Source organism: Erythrolamprus reginae, chromosome Z (genome assembly GCF_031021105.1).
Source record: "Erythrolamprus reginae isolate rEryReg1 chromosome Z, rEryReg1.hap1, whole genome shotgun sequence".
NCBI lineage: Eukaryota > Metazoa > Chordata > Lepidosauria > Squamata > Dipsadidae > Erythrolamprus > Erythrolamprus reginae.
In genome coordinates, this window is record NC_091963.1 from 42,175,368 (window position 1) to 42,188,327 (window position 12,960).

General features: G+C 38.1%; 1 long non-coding RNA gene across 1 annotated transcript; it reads left to right on the forward strand.

Annotated features, from left to right (window-relative positions):
• Positions 1-183: 183 nt before the first annotated feature.
• LOC139154396 (uncharacterized) lies at positions 184-8,523 on the forward strand. Its single transcript, XR_011556901.1, has 3 exons — positions 184-273; positions 7,594-7,702; positions 8,362-8,523. It is a non-coding gene; the product is annotated as an uncharacterized lncRNA (long non-coding RNA).
• Positions 8,524-12,960: the final 4,437 nt, after the last annotated feature.

The following is a 12,960-nucleotide window of genomic DNA, read 5'->3' on the forward strand; positions in this document are numbered from 1 at the left end:
AGCGTCCATCCTGCGTGTGGTGGCTTTGCTTCCTACCATCTGCACGTGCGAGAGTGAAGCTCTTCCGGTTCCTCAAACCGAGGGAGTTTCTTAAACCAGTGGGTGGCGCTCTAACGATATCCGTGTTACTAATCCGAAATTATTTCTCCGGAAATAGATCTCGGACAAAGGCGGAAAGGTGGGGAAATCATTGACATCACATATGTAAACCGATATTACACGAATCCAGTAATCTAGACGGCTCAAAGGATCAGCACTGGAATTTTATTAAAGGTTTTAAAACTTATAGTACATAATAGACATAATGAAAACATTTAAAAGTTTATATGAAAATCTATTGTGCCAAGTTTAGGGATCGGTGATCTGGTCTGGTCTACTGGTTGTCAGGGCTTAAATTGTTTCAATTCTGGATGGTTTTAACAATTGGTTATGTGCTATCAAGTTATTTTCGACTCTTAGCACAGCCACATAGACAACTTTTGAAAAAGGTTATGCTCCAAATAAAAATCCTTCCTGCACCACTTTTTTGGTCATTAATGATCATAAATGGTAACTTGTATCCTATACTAGGCCATTTGTTTTTCAAAGTATCCTTCCACACTTTTTGAAGGAATTTTCCTGTTAAAGTTTCAAAAGAAGAAATATGACATGATTTATGTATTATCACCCTTTTTCTTTGAGATTAGACTGTAGCAATATATTATAATATGTAAATGTGGGGCTAAAACTTAGTAAACCCAATTTTACAACTATGCTATTGTATTTAATTGGTTAGCCAAATTCTCTGTCATGACAGACCAAACATTTGGTTTCCCTAGGCCAGTGGTGGTGAACCTATGGCACAAGTGCCACAGGTGGCACGCGGAACCATATCTGCTGGCACGTGAGACGCTGCCCAAGCTCAACGCCAACTTGTATGTGTGTGCTGGCCAGCTGATTTTTGGCTCAAACAGAGGCTCCAAGAGGGCATTTTTGGCTTCCAGGGAGCCTCCAGGGGGATGGGGTAGGGCGTTTTTACCCTCACCCAGTTCCAAGAAAGCCTTTGGAGCCTGGAGAGGATGAAACGTGAGCCTCTTGGGCCCACCAGAAGTTGTGAAACAGACCGTTATCTGACCTACAGAGGGCCTCTGAAAGATGGGGGAGCAGTTTTCGCCCTCCCCAGGCATTATGGGTGTGGGCACTCATGCATGAGCGATAACATGCAAGCATGCTCTTTCGTCACCCAAGGAAAAAAAGGTTCACCATCACCATCGCCACCATGAGTGAAGAAGAATGGTCTTGTGCTGCATAAAAAACACACAGTATATAATATCATTAGTGTATGTAAATAATAAGCTTTATTTTACCTATTATTTTGTTGGGACCGCATTCCTAGCTGTCCAGGGCTGCATACACATTCTATGTAGTTTTTGTTCTGACAAAGATTGTAGGTCACTTTATACTGGAGACAGGATACATGAAGCAAAATAAAAATACTGTTGTTATATATTAATCATGGACTCAACTTGTAAATAATGTTTGTTGATAAATAATTGTCCCAGTTTTACTCACTTTTGCTTTTTCAGAAATTTTGAAGTAGAATACAATAACAATATTTACATTTGTAGTTGTTTCTCCTTCAGGAGTTTAAGCCAATATTATTTCATACGTATGGAATGGAACAGGAGACCATGAAAAAGGTTCAAACAGTCCCTTCATCATTGTACTAATTTAGATACTTTGAATGTCATCACATTTGATTTAGCCTGTTACTGGTATAAGGCTATTTCACATATCCATTGAACTTTAACTGAGCTTTAGCTACTGGGTATTTGTATTCTCAAACAACCTGCACCTGTAACAAAATACTGGGGTTAAAAAGATGTTCAAACAAAAAGTATATCAGCATTTTAGGCTTAAAGTTACAGGATTTTCAAGAACATAAGAGAATAGATATAAATACAGATAATTTTTAAGGGGCAATATTACATGGAAATGGGCTGGTACATTACAAGAAGAACGTATGGCAGGTGGACCAAGGCATTAGTAGAATTGGTCCCACTTAGTAAAAAAGAATCCACGAAAGAGACTTAAAACAAGATGGATGGATGAAACCAGCAAGTATTGCGGGCCCAATTGGCAAAAGAAAACTCAGGACTATATTGGTTGGAAACGTGGAAGAGACATTCATCATGTAGTGGATAGACAATGGCTGAGCTGCTGTGCCCTAGAGGCGGAGCTCTTGCCTTACAATCAGGAGGTTGTGAGTTTGATCCTAGGTACAGGCAGATGTAGGATCTCCTGCTTGGGCAGGAACTAGATGACCTGCAAGGTTCCTTCCAACTCTGTTAGTGTTAAAATGATGATTATTTTCATTAAATAATTCAACCAAAATTGCTTTTTAAATCAATTATATTATCACCCAGATTTTCTGAACTGGAAGGTGAAAATGACTAAATTCAAATTCACAACCTCTAATTTTATAATTTTCTTTTTATATTTGTGTAAACAGCCTAATTTTTTTATTCCTTTCCCAATTAAATATTCTCTGCACTTTTAAACTTTTTTTAAGTTTTCATTTTTCAACATTTGATTCTATGGATGAAAAAAAATATTTTGTTTCCTTTTATAAAAATATAAATGGAATATATAAATGGAATAAATAGTTGGAGTATTTGAATTTTTCCTCTTTTTTTCTTCAAATGTCTCTAATCTTTTGTGGATAGATGAAATAAAACCTTTATAAGTAAATAGCTGTAATATAAGAAGGTGTCACCGGGTGGCACACTTAAACCTTGGATGGATATTCAATTCTTGGAAATCAGTAAACCATTTCCCACCATAATATCAAATTGCTCAGTTCTACACTTCTGAACAATGTTTTACTGAATATGAACATAATTTGAATTTATATTCAAATTATTCTAATTGTTTCTGTTTGTAGTATAGCAGTGATGGCAAACCTTTTTTGGTTCACATGCCAAAAAGGTATGTGTGAATGTGCTAGCACACACGCCCACACTCATTCTCTCCCCCATGTGCATGCGCATTCCCCATGCTGCCCCTGATCATATGCACAGTTCCCTCCCCACGGTCCCCACACATGCACACAGGCCTCATTGAAACCTGGGATGCTGAAAAAATGAGCAAACTGGAAATTCAGAAAAAACGGACTTCCTGCATGCCTGTCGGGCTGTTTTTCACACTCTGGAGCTTTTAGGGAAGCTTCCTGAAGCCCCGGAGTGCAAAAAGCAGCACAAAAGGCAAACTGGAAGTCTTTTTTCCGAACTTCTGGTTTGTCTGTTGGGCTGCTTTTTGCACTCCCAGGCTTAAGGGAAACTTCCCTGAAGCCTCCAGAAGATGAAACAGGCTTCCCCAAGGCTGAAAATCAGCTAGCTAGCATGGGCATGCATGCTGGAGCTGACATAGGGCAACGCCTTGTTTGCCCTCCAATATGGGTCTGCATGCCATCTGTGGCACATGTACTATACCGTAGGTTTGCCATCACGGTAGTGTAGGGTTTTTAAAAATCTTTTCGGGAAAACAAAGATATCTTAAGGAAATTGCAACACCTTTACATTATTCACTTTGTTGATATTAATAGCATTTGGTAAGGCAATGTTAACATCCAAAAAGAACCTTTTAAATATTGTGAACTAGACAATCTGCAAACCATTTTCATTAGCATTTGGAAATTGAAAGTCTCTGAAATTTTATGCTTACTTATAAATATATTTCATAATCTTACATCTTTTTTCTATTTGAAAATACTTCACACTGGAACTTTCATCAACTCTCTCAATGTATTTATACTTATTTAAGATACACACTTAATGTTTTGGGAAAGATACAGTGTTGATTCTAACTTCTTCAAATAAATCTTAATTTATTGAAAAGATTGTATCCTTCGTTCTTACCACCATAATATTATTGAGTTTGGATTTTAACAGTAATAAAATAATCTATTAAACATTAAACACTTTATGTCCGCTAAAAACATTTCATAAAGTTTAAACTTTTTAAAAGATAAAAGTAAAGGTTTCCCTGTCCAGTGTTTCCTTACTCTACGGAATGGTGCTCATCTCTGTTTTTTTTAGCCAAGGCAGACAGACCTAAAGGTCCTTTTTCAAGAAGCAACTGGACTGTCTTGGGGTGGTTTTTGGAAGACATTTCACTTTTCATCCAAGAAGCATCATCAGCTCTGACAGGATAGTGGGGGATGGAAGGATTTATATTCCTTGCAGACAGCTGGTGATCTGCATTCCTTTTAGCGGTTCATTGAAGCACTTACTTGAATGTTTATCTGTCTTCAGGTCACCTGAGTGGTGCTCCTGGTTATTGTAGCCTGCAATTTTCCCCATGGAAATCCACTCCCACACCATTCAAAGAGTGTTCATCCCAAATTGTATAGCTATACCACTATCCATCCTGTCAGAACTGAAGAAGTTTCTTGGATGAGAAGCAAGACGTCTTCAAAAGAAAGTCCAGTTGCTTCCTGAAAAAGTACCTCTGGGACAACCATGGCCTGGATGACAGAGAATCTACAGACTTAGGTGTATAATTTGGGATGAACACCCTTTGAACGCTGTGGATTTCCAGAGGAAAAAATTCCAGACTACAGGAACTAGAAGCACCACTCAGATGACCCTGAGGACACAGATAAACCTCCAAGACCTGCTAAAAAGGATGCAGATTACCAGCTGTCTGCAAGGAATATAAATCCTTCCATTCTCTTTAATCTTTAACCATAAGATTATAATTTTATAACATAAATTGCATTAATTGTTAGAACCTATCATATGAAGAAAGATTATCCAAATTGGGACTGATAATTTCACAAGCAAAGTGGTCACTGTACAAAGCTGACTTGAGAATGATATTATTTCAGTTTTTGTTCACTTTTTGTTCAATTAGAAGTCGCTTTGAGTAACATATTGTAACTTTGTAATTTTCCCTTTCACTTACATTTTTTAAAATCTTTATTAGAATTGTCACATAAACTTCAGTTTCATTTACAAAGAGCAAAATAAAATAAGCCTGAGTAAAAAAAAAGAAGTTGCATTGTCACATGAGCAATTCCAGAAGCACCAACAAAGTTTTGTTTTGTTCTTTAAACATTTATTTTTTAAGGAGTAGAAACAATCATTTCATATTGCTATTGAGAAAGATCTGCCTTCTTCTATCATGGATATTTTTCCTGCTGAAGCAAAAAGTCCCTTTAGCAATTATACTGCAATCAGTTTATTGTAATAAAAGATCTAAATTTGCTTTCAGCAAGATTCAGTGACAAAATTCCTTTTTTATTCTTACAAGAAACAAACTACCTTTATTCTAAAGTGTACTGATTGATTGTTATGAGAACTGTAGTGAAATGCATTAAGGATTTCATTAAACACCTTAAGCAAAAAGCCGGGGTTCAGACATTCTCTCTCAGCCCTAGGAAGTAGGCAATCACAAACCCTTTCCAATAAGCCTTGCCAAGAAAACTTCAGGGACTAGTCAAGTCTGTGGCCAGAAATCAAGGCTGATTTGATGTGTGTGTGTATATGCATGTATACATATGTTGTATGTATATGCAACTGTTGTGATTCAGTCTGAGGCTCCTCAGGGAACGGCTGGAACTCTGCCGGCTCCATGCTCAGAGGGGGAGGTCGAGGAACAGGAGGAGGAGGAGAACCAGGCAGACGGGGAACAGGAATGTCAGGACGAGGAGGAGGGGGAACAGTCTGAGACCCCCGGGGGGGAGCTCTCCCCAGCAAGCAGCCTGGAGTCATTAGATGAGAACGCACAAGCCATCATAGATATGAGGCAGAGAAGGGCAGCACAATGAAGGGGACAATTAGCCAGGTATTTCCATCCCTAATAGGCAACAGCTGGGTTTGGGTGTGGTTCTCCTCAGAAAGGTTGAAAAGGCAGGCCCGTCCTTCCTGTATTGTGGAGAGTTATCTTTTGGGAGTCCTGTGACCTTGCTTCGATCCTTGGCGTTTCTGATTCTGGCTTGTGGCCTCGAAGGCTGAAAACTTGGAGGAGGCGTGGGTTTTATTATCTACAGTGGTGTGTGTGCCAGCAAGAAGCTTGTTGTATTGTCTGGCCGTCGCGACTCTTCTGTGAAGCTTCATAGCATTCCAGTTTGTAAGAACAGTTTTTGTTATCTGTGTTTGTTTTCAAAGATATTAAATGACTTTACTTTTTACCAGCGTGTCTGGCTACCCTTTTTAGTTGGTGTTGACGTCTGGGGGAACCCAGACAAAACATGCAACCAAGACATTCTAGGTAGTCAAAAATATTCTTATGCTAGGTATTCATATTTCTTCAGTTTAAAAATGTTTATTTCTTTTCTTTTAAGTTAATAGAAGCATGAGGGTAGAATCTTGTGAGTAAAAAGATTCAAATACATTGAATAATATCATATTTCCCGCAATACATTGCCAAAATATACAGTTCAACATTCCGCATATATAACCACCAAAAACTAGTTTCTCTATGGGCTATAGTTATTCATAGCGTGCTGAGATTAGCAATAGAGTAATAGTATATGGCTTTTTGAACTAATTATTAACTAATAATAGAAGATTAATAATTGGTTAGAAGAATTAATGAAAACTTAAAATAAATTGGAAAGAAGTTTGCTGAAAGCAGTCCACACCACTGCCCACATTCTCCATTGCCAGCAAATAAATTTAGTCATTTGATGCCCTTAATAAGATAAACAGTCATTTTAAAAATAAGTCAAAATGAGCAGATGTTAGTCAAGAAGTGTGGGTTTTTTGCTAGCCATGAAAATATTTCACCATCTTTCCATAAATTAACCATTTAGCATCTGGGTAAGAAAATAATGGTAATCCTTCCTCATTCTTCTTCATTTGATGAGCAAGTCCCATGCCATTAATAGGACAGTGTCATATTGGACAGTGTCAGGACAGTGTACATGAATGTCAAAGCCCATCATAAAGCAGAATGAAACTATACAACCAGCCATTGGTTGAGTTACCTTCCCTACCAGAAGAACAGTCTACTATCACATGGCACAATTCCTTGTTTGTCTTCAGAGTTGTTGTATATTGGCAGTCATCCAATGGCTTTCCAGAGCAAGGTATAAATAGACAGTTGCCTTTTTAGTTGCTTGTTCATTCTTTAGAAAAAAAATCACCCCCTTTTATTAGTTTTTTTTAATCCACAATCACATTGGATAATAATCAATTTCGAGTTTTACTATCAATTATCACTTTTGCTTCTTATCTGTAGGAAATACCTTTATTAATTATTCATCCTTTCATTATTTTAACTATTATTGACATACTACTGTTGCTTTGAATTTATGAACTTTATTATTATTTAATAATAATAATAACGCAATACAGTGGTACCTCTACTTACTAACACCTCTACTGATGAACTTTTTGAGACATGAACCTGGTGTTTAAGATTTTTTTGTCTCTACTGTACTTCTGAACCATTTTCCACTTATAAACTTGAGCCTGGGTGCGTGGGCTCATACTGCCGCAGGGATTCCCCTACCTTGTGATTGCTGCCGCCGGGATTCCCCAGTGGACAGTGGCGGCACAAACACATGCACATGCACACACACCAAATTCTCCACTCCTCCCCCTGCAGGCTCGAGAAATTTCTTAATTGGAAGAAGAAGTGGCGAACGGAGAAGTGGAAGCGAGGAGGAGAGATGCGCGCCCTCCTCCTGTTGATCCCACTCCCCTCGGCTTCAGAGGTACTTGAATAGCAGGATTTTTCAGTCTCTCCTACCCGGCCTGTGTAGAAGCCAGGCTGAGGGCGGAGGGGTTGGTTACGGGATTCCTTTCCTCCCCTTTGCCCTCTGGAGGGAGAGGAGGTGGGGAGGCGGTTGTTTGAATGCCGGTGGAGGAGGAAGAGAAAGAAAGAAGGAGGAAGAAGAGGAGGGAAGGAAGAAGAAGAAAGGAGGAGGAGAAAAGAATGGGGAGGAAAAGGAGAAGCAGGCAGCAGGGCTGTCAAGGAGGGCAGAAGCCCCAGCGGCTGACAAGCCGCCAGGCATCTCCCCACGCTGTCAATCCACCCGTCCGGGCAGCCTCCGCTGTTTCTCCCCCCTTCCTCTACCTGCCCCCGAACAAGGATCAGAATGCTGGCAGTAATAAGGCAAAGGGGGTGAGTTTTGGGATTGCATACATTATTTGCTTTTACATTGATTCCTGTGGGAAAATTGCTTCTACTTACGAACGTTTCTACTTAAGAACCTGGTCACGGACCAAATTAAGTTTGTAAGTAGAGGTGCCACTGTGTTTGTTTGTTTGTTTGTTTGTTTGTTTGTTTCTTTCTTTCTTTCTTTCTTTCTTTCTTTCTTTCTTTCTTTCTTTCTTTCTGGAAATTTATATGTCTGCCCAACTCACTTTACAGTGACTACTGACAGATTACAGAAAGAAAACAACAAAAGTAAAAAACTACAAAAATCTATCATGGCCATCACAATCAAATAAACCACTGGATGAGCTCCAGATCATTTTGAAATCCAAGGCCCCATGATAAAACCACACATTTTCAAGAGCTTTGGAAAGATTATCAAGGTGAGGACCAGTTTTATGTCCACATAGATAATATTTCACTAAGATGGATACGTATGTGTAATGTTAAGCCATGGTTTGTTAAATAAATCACTAATTGTTTATTTAAAATGCTTGCCAAACAAGCCACATTAAATATGAACCATACCTTTTCTAGTGTAGTTATTTCTGTGATTGAAAAAATATATGTTTGTAATTTAAATAAATAAATAAATAAATAAATAAATAAATAGAGATGCTGATTATACAAGAAAATTTTAGGAATGGAAACAAATGCATTGATAAAATAAAGTTCATGCCACTATTATCTGTATCCAGGGATGGGCTGCTGCCCGGACGGGGGGGGGGGGAACGCAGTGGGTTAGCGAAAATGGAGTCCCAACCCCAGGGCACACAATTTGCACTGAAAGTTGAAAGAAAATGCAGGGCATCCTGCATAATTTAGAAATTTAGATTTGTTGTAAATTGTTTTTCACTTTGTTGTGAGCCGCCCCGAGTCTGCGGAGAGGGGCGGCATACAAATCTAAATAAACAAACAACATAAACATAAGCCACGCCCACAGTGTGCTACTAAAAAATTTGGTAGCCCATCATTGCCTGTATCTGTAGAGAAGCTCTGGTTTGAGAGCATTTATGGATCTGAACACTAACGCAGGCCTCTAATATGTTTCTTTCATTCCATAAAAAAGAAGGGCTTTGTCAGAAAAAACCTAGAAAAGTGACAATTGTCAGATAGAACCTGAAATTGATACAAAGTTTTTCTTTACACTGTGTTCTCAAAAAGAAAACAACAGAATTTCCATTTAACAATGATTTTTAGCTGGGATAAATAGGAGACAGCAGCCTCTAAAAATTTCAGTCCTTTCAGTCCCCAAAATAAATTCTGTTCAAAGTCCCATCTATCATGTGGTGATGCAGCTATCATTGAAACTATAGTTAAAGTGTGTCATCTAAAAATGGAAAACTTGACCAACCATGATATTATAAAATGTGTTAGTCAGCATCCAATTGTGTTTCAATTCTTGATAGTTTTGCAGCTCAGAAATAACATTTTAAGGCAAAACCCAGGCCTCTGGATATGCATAACATAGGTATAAATTAATGAAATTCTTTGTGAAAATCTTGTTCTGGGCTAATTCATCTTAATGCCATAAATATGTATTCAGGACATATCAATGTAAAATTTTAAGCATAAATCACAAAAACCAATTTGCCTCTTGTAATCTGGAACTTTCTCTTCTGATTGTTAAAATTTAAACCATCTTGTCTTGTAAAAATGCATAACTCATTTTCCATCAGACATTAGGCATAAATATTCTATGGCTTGTCTAAATGTTAATATACACCGGGGCGAGAATTTTTAAAATCATTCTGACACATTGAAATTTATTTGATTAAGCCTTTTGTAGACCACCTGTGACTAGAATAATAATCAGCATTTTAGGACTAATCCACACAATGAAAAGTGAACCTTCTAGCCTTTAAAAATTATTTAAATTCTTTTTATGCAACTTGTTCCAATTTTGAGTGCTTCATAAAATAATATTTTAAAGATATATTATACATATATCCTTAAAATTAAACAATCATTATACCATAAGAATCATGCTGGATCCTGCTGAAATTTTTAAATAACTTATCTCACAATGAGGCAATTAGAGTACCTCACATCTGTGTTCCCATGGTTAAAGCAATGCCCATCTTGCAGTAGCTATAGATAAATTATTTACTTTGTTATCACCCTTGCTTCATGAATGGGAGATGTTTGTAGGGATTTCTAACTTCTGGCTATTGCAAAGGTCTTTCTATTAATTTTATTCATTTAGTTTTATTTTATAAAGACTCTAATAAGCAAAGTACAAATTAAATCCAAATTTAGCCTTAAACAGTTTAACAAAAAAATAATAATTAATGTTACCTAAAACATTTTAAATTAAAACTTTGTTACTAACAACCTTGCTATTATAGTGACAGGGTTTTTTTAAATGTGAGATTTTCTGTCTCATGTGCAAAATGATCAGATAATCCTATTTAAAGCTTAAGAGTGAGGCCAATTATCCGGAAAGTAGTGCCTCAAGCAGATTGTAAGGTAAATGGCTGTGCTGTTATTTGTTCCATTTTAACAGCCTTGATGGCTTTTGCTTGAACAAATACAGCAAATGAGGTCAAATGCACCATTGCTCTGTAGACATCCCAGGGTGACAGCTATTGAATGGGTCATTCTAGCAGTGGTGCATTTATGGCAGATCTCAGGGTCAAAGTCTAGGGCTTTGACACCAAGAATATCTCAGATGATTACCCAAAAAAGCCAATGTCAATGTTGACTCATTCACAAGTTGATAATGGTTGATGCAACATTCTTGCTTCTAGGTTAGAAGTGTTAGTTGATAATGGTTGATGCAACATTCTTGCTCTAGTTAGAAGTGTGCTAGACATGAATAGCATTAAAGATTGCTAATTATGGATGATGATTTAATTATTTATGTTTAAACACAATTTTTATTTCTGCAAAAAAACCTCTGTACAGCATCTGTACTTAAGACAATTAAGCCCAGCATTTAAAATTAACTAGTTATATTCTACTTCCTTCTGTTTCCCAAATTCCAGGAGGGATGGTTAGAAGACTATCAAAGTGAAACTGCCAAGGAATTAATCAGTTCAAAAAATGGAAATTGGAAAAGAAAAACAAGCAGACAGTGGAAGAAAAGGTAGATTCCAGGGAGAAAAAGAATTGAGCTGCGTGCAAAAAAAAATTACACAAAAGACAAGATGAACTGAAATAATTTTATTATTTTGATTAGAACTTGACAAGAGTGGAGAAGAATCTAAATAAAAGATTAAAGGCATGAAAAGTTTTCATCCACTACAATTTACTAGACACTAGGATAAAAAGTGGGAGAAGGGTCAAGCTAAGAATCATGTATAATTTAATTTAATTTAAATAATTAAATTAACATTAGACATAAATGTTATAAAAATTTTCAGTATATGAACAATACATCTATGCTTTAACTTAATATTATTTTGATTTTTTTAAACCTAAGAATGAGTTAAGCAATTTATCTGATAAATGTTTATAAATATATATATATATTAAACCTGTTGCTCAGATTGCAAAATTTGGGTACCCAGTGTGGTCAATTCCAAAAATGTATAAAGACATATTTATTCAGTTGCATATGAAAAGGCATGCATCACGAAAAGCTATATATAGAAAAAGATGCAACTTGGTCTGCCGTAAAGAGATTGCTTTCTATTTCTTGGATTATTGCATGACTGATATGGAGAAGTACGGTAATTTATTTATTTATTTAATTGGATTTGTATGCCGCCCCTCTCCGAGGACTCGAGGCAGCTCACAGCATGTACAGAAAAACAAGAAACAATAATTAATTAATACATTAAAAACCAGTCTTTAAAATTCCAATCCAAAAAACCATCAATATCATTCATTCAACAATCAAACTAAAGCATTCATTGGTCAGGGGGGAAGATCTAAGGAACCCCAGGCCTGGCGGCAAAGATGAGTTTTTAAACTGTTCCATAAGGCGAGGAGGGTGGGGGCAGTGCGAATCTCTGGAGGGAGCTGACTCCAGAGGGCTGGGCCCCCCACAGAGAAGGCTCTTCCCCTAGGTCCCGCCAGCTGACATTGTTTGGTCGAGGGGACCTTAAGGAGACCAACTCTGTGGGACCTCACCGGTTGCTGGGATTCATGCGGCAGAAGGCGGTCTCGGAGATAGTCTGGTCCTATGCCATGTAGGGCTTTATAGGTCATAACCAACACTTTCAATTGTGTCTGGAAACAGATTAGTAGCCAATGCAGTCCGCGGAGTGATGGTGAGATATGGGCATTTCTTGGAAGGCCCAAGACTGCTCATGTGGCTGCATTTTGGGCGAGTTGAAGTTTCCGAACACTCTTCAAAGGTAGCCCCATGTAGAGAGCATTGCAGTAGTTGAACCTCGAGGTGATAAGGGCACAAGTGACCGTGAGCAGAGACTCCCTGTCCAAGTAGGGCCACAACTGGTGAACCAGGCGAACCCGGGCAAACACCTCCCTTGCCACAGCCAAAAGATGGTGTTCTAGAGTTAGCTGTGGATCGAGGAGGACACCCAAGTTGCAAACTCTCTCTGAAGGAGTCAATTGTTCCCCCGCACAGGGTAATGGACGTACAGATGGATGTGTCCTTGGGAGGCAGTACCCACAGCCACTCCATCTTGTCTGGATTGAGTCTGAACCTGTTGGCACCCATCCAGACCCTGACAGCCTCCAGACACCCACACATTACTTCCACTGCTTCACTGAGTGGACATGGAGTGGAGGTGTACAGCTGAGTATCGTCAGTTTACTGGTGGTAACTTACTCCATGCCCTTGGATGATCTCACCCAGCGGTTTCATGTAGATATTAAACAGCAGAGGGGAGAGAACCAACCCCT